General features: G+C 34.8%; 1 long non-coding RNA gene across 1 annotated transcript in view; it reads left to right on the forward strand.

Annotated features, from left to right (window-relative positions):
- The window catches only part of LOC119521705, a 72,654-nt gene extending 65,146 nt beyond the window's left edge, over positions 1 to 7,508 (forward strand). The window contains exon 6 of the long non-coding RNA XR_005214401.1: positions 7,382 to 7,508. This is a non-coding gene — a long non-coding RNA (uncharacterized LOC119521705). The remainder of the gene's footprint in view (positions 1 to 7,381) is intronic.
- Positions 7,509 to 9,165: the final 1,657 nt, after the last annotated feature.

Genomic DNA, 9,165 nt, shown 5'->3' on the forward strand with positions numbered 1-9,165 from the left:
AGAAGATAACGAATCAATAACCTAACTTCATACCTAAAGAAACTAGAACAAGAAGAGCAAACTATATCCAAAACTAGTAGAAGGAAGGAAATAATAAAGATTAGAGCAGAGATAAATTAAATAGATAATAGAAAAACAATAGAGAGAATCAACAAAACCAAAAGTTGGTGTTTTGGAAAAATCAATAAAATCAAGAAACTTTAGCCACACTGACAAAGACAAAGAGAGAGAGGACACAAATAACTAAAATCAGGAATGAAAGGGAAACATTACTAGTGACCTTACAGAAATAAAAAGGATTATAAGAGGGTACTATGAAAATTATATGCCAACAAATTAGAAAACCTAGATGAACTGGACAAATTCCTAGAAACATGCAAATTAACTAATCTGATGCAAGAAAAAATAGAAAATCTCAACAGACCTATAACAAGTAAAGAAGATTTACTACCAATTCTTCTCAAACTCATCCATAAAATAGACTAGGAGGGATTACTTTCTAACAGATTTTATGAGGCCACTATTACCCTGTTACCAAAGCCAGATAAAGATAGCACAAGAAAGTTACAGACTAATAGCCCTTATGATTACAGATGTAAAAATCCTCAACAAAATATTGGCCAACCAAACCCATCCATATATTAAAAGGATTATGCACCATGACCAAGTAGGATTTATCCCAGGTATGCAAGAGTGGTTCACCATAAGAAAAAAAATCAATGTAATACACCACATTAATAGAATGAAGGAAAGTACCATGTGATCCTCTCAGTTGACACAGAAAAGACATCTGACAAAATCCAACATCCTTTCATGATAAAAACTCACAAAACGAGGACTAGAAGGGAACTTTCTCAACATGATAAAGAGCATTTATGAAAAACCCATGGCAAATATCATACCAAATGGTGAAAGACTGAAAACTTTTGCCCTAACATCAGGAACAAGGCAAGGATGCTGCGCTGGTTTGGATATATTATGTCCCCCAAAAAGCCATATTCTTTAATGCAATCCTGTGGGATATTTGGATTAGGTTTTTGTATGGAGATGTGAACTCACCCAACTGTAGGTGATAACTCTGAACTATTTCCATGGAAGTGTGGCCCCACCCACTCACCGTGGGTCTTGATTAGTTTACTGGAGTCCTTTAAAAACAGCCACACAGGCCCAGACACTTGCTGACACTCAGTGATGCTTGGAGACTGCCATCTTGAAATGCAGCCTGGGAGCAAAGGAACAGCAGATGCCAGCCAAGAGCCTTCCCAGCTAACAGAGGTTTTCCAGAAGCCAACAACCATTCTTCAGTGAAGGTATCTTCTTGTTGATGCCTTAGTTTGGACAGTTTTATGGCCTTAGAACTGTTAATTTGTAACTTAATAAATCCCCTTTATAAAAGCCAATCCATTTCTGGTATTTTGCATAACGGCAGCTCTACAAAACCGGAACAGATGCCCACTGTTACCACTGTTATTCAACATTGTACTGGAAGTTCTAGCCAGAACAATTAGGCAAGAGAAAGAAATAAAAAGTATCCAAATTGAAAAGGAAGAAAATCTAATTATCCCTATTTACAGATGACATGATCCTATATACAGAAAATCCCAAAAAATCCACAAGAAAGTTACTAGAATGAATAAACAAAATTCAGCAAAGTTGCAGGATCAAGATAAACATGCAGAAGTCGGCTGAGTTCCTATACACCAGTAATAGACAATCTGAAAAGGAAATCAAGAAAACAATTATGCTGGCATCTAAAAGAATGAAACATCTAGGAATGAAGTTAACCAAGGAGGTAAAAGACTTGTGCACTGAAAACTACAAAACATTGCTGAAAGAAATTAAAGAAGACCTAAATAAAAGGAAGGACAGTCTGTGTTCATGGATTGGAAGACCTAATATTGTTAAGATGTCAATATTGTCTAAAGCAGTCTACAAATTCAGTGTAATCCCTATCAAAATTCCAGCAGCCTTTTTTGCAGAAATGAAAATGCTGATTCTGAAATTCATATGGAATTGCAAGGGCCCCCAAATAAACAAAATAATCTTGAAAAAGAAGAACAATTTGGAGGACTCACACTTCCTGATTTCAAAACTTTGTACAAAGCTGCAGTGTGGTACTAGCATACAGATAGACATATAGACCAATGGAGTAGAATTAAAAGTCCGAAGTCAAATCCACACATCTTTGGCCGGTTGATTTTCAACAAGGGTGCCAAGTCCATTTGATGGGGAAAGAATAGTGTCTTCAACCAATGGTGATGGGACAACTGGACATCCACATGCAAAAGAATGGATGTAGACCTCTAGTTCTCACCATATATAAAAATTAATTTAAAATAGATCAGACACCTGAGTGTAAGCTAATACTACAAAACTGTTACAAGAAAATAGAGACACCTTGTAGCAGGTAATGGATTTTTAGATTTTACACCAAAAGCATCAGCAACAAAAGAAAAAATAGATAAATAAGACTTCATCAAAATTAAAAACTTTTGTGCATCAAAGGACATTATTGCTATTACAAAAGTGAAAAGACAACCTACAGAATGGGAGAAAATATTTGGAAACCATATATTTGATAAGGGTTTAATATCCAAAATGTATGAAGAATTGCTTCAACACAACAAAAGGACAAAAAAAAAAAAAAGGATAAATTTTAAAAATGGGCCAAGGATTGGAATAAATGTTTTGCCAAAGAAGATGTTCAACTGGCCAGTAAGTATATGAAAAGATGCTCAAAATCATTAGCCATTAGAGAAATGCAAATTAAAACTATATTGAGATACCATGTTACACCCCCTAGGATGACTTTTATTTAAAAAACTGAAAATAATAAGATTTGGTGAGGATGCAGAGAAATAGGAACAACCTTACATTGTTAGTGACAACATAAAATGGTGCAGCCATAGTGGAGAACAGTTTAGCAGTTCCTCAGAAAATTGAGCATAGAAATATCAGATGACCCAGCAATTCCATTCCTGAGTACATACCCAAAAGAATTGAAAGTAGGGGCTCAGACAGATATTTGTACATCAGTGTTCATCACAGCATTACGTATAATAGCCAAAAGGTGGATATAGCCCTAGGGTCCATTAACAGATGAATGGGTAAACAAAATATGGTTTATCTACAATGGAATATTATTCAACCATAAATAGAAGTGAAGTGCTGGTACAGACTACAGTGTGGATGAACCTTGAAGACATCATGTTGAGTGAAATAAGCCAGACACAAAAGGACAATATTGTATGATTTCTCTTATATGAAATACTTAGAATAAAAACAAATTCATAGAGACAAAAAACAGAACAGTGGTTATCAGAGGTGGTGGGAGAGGGGAATGGGAAGTCATTGCTAAATGAGCATGAGTTTTCGATTAGGGTGATGAAAATTGTCTGGAAATAGTGGTGAAAGTTACACAGTATTGTCAATGGACTTAATGTGGAAGAAGTGTCCACTTAAAATGGTGAAAATGATTTTTATGTTATGTATATTTTACCACAATTAAAAATATATTAATTATTTAAAAATAATTTCTAATGAATACTTCGTGGATCAAACAATATTTTAAAACATACATAAATTACAAAGAAAAATAGTTTAAAAAATAATGATATGACACCCATGTATTCACTATCCAGTATAGGGAAAAAACAAAATGAGCAACACTATTACTTTTAAATTCTTCTGTGTCCTCCATAATCCTATTTACTTCCTCTACCTTCAGAAGACACAATTATCTATTATCTTAAACTTAGTATTTATCATTTCTTTCTTTTCTTTGTTGTTTCACAAAGGAAAAAATATGTTATGCATGTTTTTTAACTCTATATCAATGGACTAATGCTGTATATGTTCTTCAATTTATCTTCTCCAGTGAAAATTATGTTCTGGAGATTTTATTACGTTATTGAGGACAGCTCTAATTTATTCACATTCAAAGCTATATAGTATTCCATTTCACCCTTATCCATGTTTGTTGACTCATTCTACTATTGATGGACATTGCTTTGCTTCTCATTTTTGGTAATAGGAATAGTTCTGCTTTAATCATTCTTGTAAATGCCTCCTGGAACGGTAGAGTTCCTCTAGAGTTTGTACCTAAAAATGGAATTGCTAGGTCAAAGACTCTGTGCTTCATAAATCAAAATTGTTGTCCAAGGTGATTGAATTAATAGTACCTGGGAGACTGCCTTTCTTGACATCCCTGCCAATGCATGATAGTTTCAGACTTTTAAATTTCTGTCACTTCTGTGGGTATGTGATGGTTCTTTAGAGTAGAATTAATTTGTATTTTCCTGGTTGTTAATGAGATTGGGTGACTTTATAACTTTACTGGTCATTTCCTTTTCCATGAAATGCTTGTACAAGAATTTTTCCACTCTTTTTATTGGTTTGCCCTTTTCTTATTGATTTATAAGAATTCTTCATATACTCAGGGTACTAATCCCTCGCCAATTACATATTTAGCATATATTTTCTCTCAGTCTGTGGCTAGTTTTTTCATTCTCACTATACTGTCTTTTGATAAATAGATATTGTTTTTGCTTTTGTTTTGTTTTTGAATCATTGATCCGTTTTATGAATTGAATGATTTAATAATAGAAAATACACATGGAAGAAATGTAATCAGCATACAAATGACCCAAATATGCATTACTTATTAACTGAATAATAAAATGTTATAATTTTAATGTTTTCCTTTGTGGATTTTAAATTTTATTTCTTGTTTAATGTTCCGGTTTGCTAATACTGCCATAATGCAAAACACCAGAGATAGATTGGTTTTTATAAAGGGGGTTTATTTGGTTACACAGTTACCATCTTAAGGCCATAAAGTGTCCAAGGTAAGTCATCAACAATCGGGTACCTTCACTGGAGGATGGCCAGTGGCATCCAGAAAACCTCTGTTAGCTGGGAAGGCATGTGGCTGGCATCTGCTCCAAAGTTCTGGTTTCAAAATGGCTTTCTCCCAGGACGTTCCTCTCTAGGCTTCAGCTCCTCAAAAATATCACTCTTAGTTGCTCTTGGAGTGTTTGTCCTCCCATAGCTTCTCCAGAGCAAGAATCTGCTTTCAACGGCTGTCTTCAAACTGTTTGTCATCTGCAGCTACTCTCTCAGCTTCTGTGCAGTCTTCAAAGTGTCCCTCTTGGCTGTAGCAAGCTCACTCTTTCTGTCTGAGCTTATATAGTGCTCTAGTAAACTAATCAAAGCCCACGCTGAATGGGCGGGGCCACACCTCCATGGAAACCATCCAGAGTCATCACCCACAATTGGGCGGGTTGCATCTCCCTGGAAACACTCAGAGAATTACAGTCTAATCAACACAGATAACGTCTGCCCACACAAGATTATGTCAAAGATAATGGCGTTTAGGGGGACATAATACATTCAAACTGGCACATTTAAGAAAACACTTATATCTCTGAGGTGGTACAAGTATCATCCAATACTGACTTCTAAAAGCTTTAGTTTTGTATTTCATATTTGACTCTTTAATTCACCTAGAGCAGATTGAATTTCATGTACAGTATGATGTAGGGTTATAAATTCTTACTATTCTTATGTATCTTATCAGTGTTTGTTTTTATGTGTATATATGTATATAAAAGGTAGCATACTGTATTGTGAGATGCAGAAAAAATGTCATTTTGAGAGAAATTTATAGCCTTGATACTCAAAGGATGAAAATTAAGTAGCTATATTTCCAAATTTAAAAATTAAAGAAAATAAATACAATACTATGATTAAATAAACAAAACATAAGCTTGAAAATACCTGATAGAAATTGGTAAGTAGTACCAGATACAACTTCAAGAAATTTTTAAAATTTTAATAATTTTCAAACTCAGTGACCAACCAGTATATACATACCATGGAATATTATTCAGCAGTAAAAATGAATGAAAATCTGATAAGTGTTACAACATGGATGAATCATGAAGACATGTTGAGTTAAATAAGCCAGATGTAAAAGGACAAACGTTGTAGGATCTCATTTATGTGAAATAACTGGACTATGCAAATTCATAGAGATGGGAAGTATAGCACAGGTTACCAGGGGTGTGGGGGGAGGAGGGTAATGGGGAGATAATGCATAATGGGTGTAGAGTTTCTGTTTGGGGTGCTGGGATAATTTTGGTAAATAATTTTGGTAACGGATGTTGGTAAGGGTAGTGCAACGCTGTGAATGGGATTGATCCCACTAAATGTTATGCTTGGGAGTGGTTGAGACGGCAAAGTTTATATTGTATATGTTTCCACAATTAAAGAAAGAAAGAAAAAGCAACTAAAGAGACAATGACAGTTAAGTGCAATCCATGATCTTGGACTGGAACTAATAATGGAGAAGAAAATGCCCAAGGGACATTATTGGAATATGAGAAACCTGGAATATAGACTGTAAGCTTTATGCCAATATTGCTCATGTTGCTTGAACTTGATAATGTTACTTAATGATTATGTAAGTGGATATCTTTGTTCTTAGGAAATGTACATGGAAGTATTAAGTGCTCAGGAAGCATGATGTGCACAACCTACTCTCAAATGTTTAGAAAATAGATAGGTAATTATGTAGCCAGATCAACAGATAAATAGATGGATAGATGCATGGATATGGATTGTTGGATGGATGGATGGATGGATAGATAGCTAAATAGAGTGATATGGCAAATATATCAAAATGTTAAAAGTTGATGAATCTGGTATCTGAGTGGGGATACATTAGAGTTCTCTGTATGGGTTTTGTATTTTTTTGCAACTGTTCTGTAAGTTTGAAATTACTTCAAAATAATAAGTTAAAGTTAAAAAAAGAACTACAGAAAAAACAGAAATGAAATAGAATAAAGAATGTTATAGAGATAAGTGCAGAAACCAATAAAATAACAATCATAAAACAATAGATCAATTAAATAGAAATCATATAAATAATAGAGAGGCTCACAGAGGCCAAAATATTGTTCTTTGAAAATGCTAACTAAATAGATAAAGTCTCGTGAGACTGCTCAATGAAAAGAAAAAAGGCACAAATAAATATCATTGAAGTGATAAAGGTGTCATAAGTACAGATGCTGCAGAGATTAAAAAGAGAAGGGAATGCTATCTATTAAAGTTATGCCAGTGAAATTGGAAATTTAGAAGAAAACACACAAATTCCCATTAAATGTATATTGATTTTGCACCTATCTTGCTAAACTCTCTTATTAATTCCAGTAACTTCTCTGTTGATAATTTTGGGTTTACAACATAAAAAAAGATCATTTAATGTGAATTGTAACAATTTATTTTCTTCTTCAGTTATCCCTTTGAATGTTCCTACAACATTCTTTCTGGAAGATCTATTAGAATTACAGGCATACCTCATTTTTTTTGCACTTTGCAGATACTGAGTTTTTTACAAATTGAAGATTGGCAGAAACCCTATGTGGAGCAAGTCTATGTGGAAAAGCGCCATTCTTCCAACAGCAGGTGCTCTCTTTGTGTCTCTGTGTCACATTTTGGTAATTCTCCAATATTTCAAACTTTTTCATTATTATTATATCTATTATGGTGATCTGTGTTTGGCGATCTTTGATGTTAATATTGTATTTGTTGTGTAGCGCCACAAACTGCACCCACGAAAGAGGGCAAACTTAATCGATAAACATGTGTTCTGATGGCTCCACCAATCAGCCATTCCCCCGTGTCTCTCCCTCTCCTTTGGCCTCCCTATTCCCTGAGACACAATCAGATTGAAATTAGGCCAATTAATAACCCTACAATGGTTCGTAAGAGTTCAACTGAACTTCTAAATCAAAAGCTAGAAATGATTAAGTTTAGTGAGAAAGGTATGTTGAAAGCCTAGATAGGCTGAAAGCTAGGCCTCTTGAGACAAACAGTTAGCCAAGTTATGAGTGCAAAAGAAAAGTTCTTGAAGGAAATTAAAAGTGCTACTCCAGTGAATACACAAATGATAAGAAAGTGAAACAGCCTTATTGCTGATATGGAGAAAGTGTTAGTGGTCTGGAGAGAAGATCAAACCAGCCACAACATTCCCTTAAACCAAAGCCTAATCCAGAGCAAGGTCCTAACTGTCTTCAGTTCTATGAAGGCTGAGAGAGGTAAGGAAGCTGAAGAGAAAAGTTTAAAGTTAGCAGAGGCTGGTTCATGAGGTTTAAGGAAAGAAGCTGTCTCCATAATATCTGATGTAGAAACTTCAGTAAGTTATCCAGAAGATCTAGCTAAGATAATTGATGAAGGTAGCTACAATAAATAACAGATTTTCAGTGTAGGTGAAATAGCTTTATATTGGAAGAAGATGTCTTCTAGGATGTTCATAGCTAAAGAGGAGAAGTCAATGCCTGGTTTCAAAGCTTCAATGGACAGGCTGACTCTCTTGTTAGGGAGCTGGTAACTTTACATTGAAGCCAATGCTCATTTACCATTCTGAAAATCTTAGGGCTCTTAAGAATTATGCTAAATCTACTCCGATTGTGCTATGTAAATGAAAAAACAATGTCTGGATGTCAGCACATATGTTTACAACATGATTTTCTGAATATTTTAAGCCCACTCTTGAGATTTACTGCTCAGAAAAAAAGATGCCATCCAAAATATTGCTACTCATTGACAATGCACCTGGTCACACAAGAGCTCTGATGGAAATATACAAGATTAATTTTGTTTTCATGCCTGCTAACACAGCATCCATTCTGCAGCCCATGGATCAAGGAGTAATTTCAACTTTCAAGTCTTATTATTTAAGAAATACATTTTGTGAGGCTATAGCTGCCATAGATAGTGATTCCTCTGATGGAACTTGGTAAAGTCAATTGAAAACCTGGTAAGGATTCACCATTCTAGATGCCATTGAGAACACCCGTGATTCATGGGAGGAGGTAAAAATATCAACATGAACAGGAGTTTGGAAGAAGTTGATTCCAACCTTCAGGGATGACTTTGAGGGGTTTAAGACTTTCCTGGAGGAAGTAACTTCCATTGTGGTAGAAATACAGGAGAACTAGAATTAAAAGTGGAGCCTGAAGATGTGACTGAATTGTTGCAATCTTATGAAAAAACTTTAATGGATGTTAGCTATCTTCACTGTGCAATTTCCGAAGCCAAGTTAACAAAATTCTTCCAAGAATATTATATATATATGTATATACACACACACACACACACACA

The sequence above is a fragment of the Choloepus didactylus genome, chromosome 2 (genome assembly GCF_015220235.1).
Source record: "Choloepus didactylus isolate mChoDid1 chromosome 2, mChoDid1.pri, whole genome shotgun sequence".
Lineage (NCBI taxonomy): Eukaryota > Metazoa > Chordata > Mammalia > Pilosa > Megalonychidae > Choloepus > Choloepus didactylus.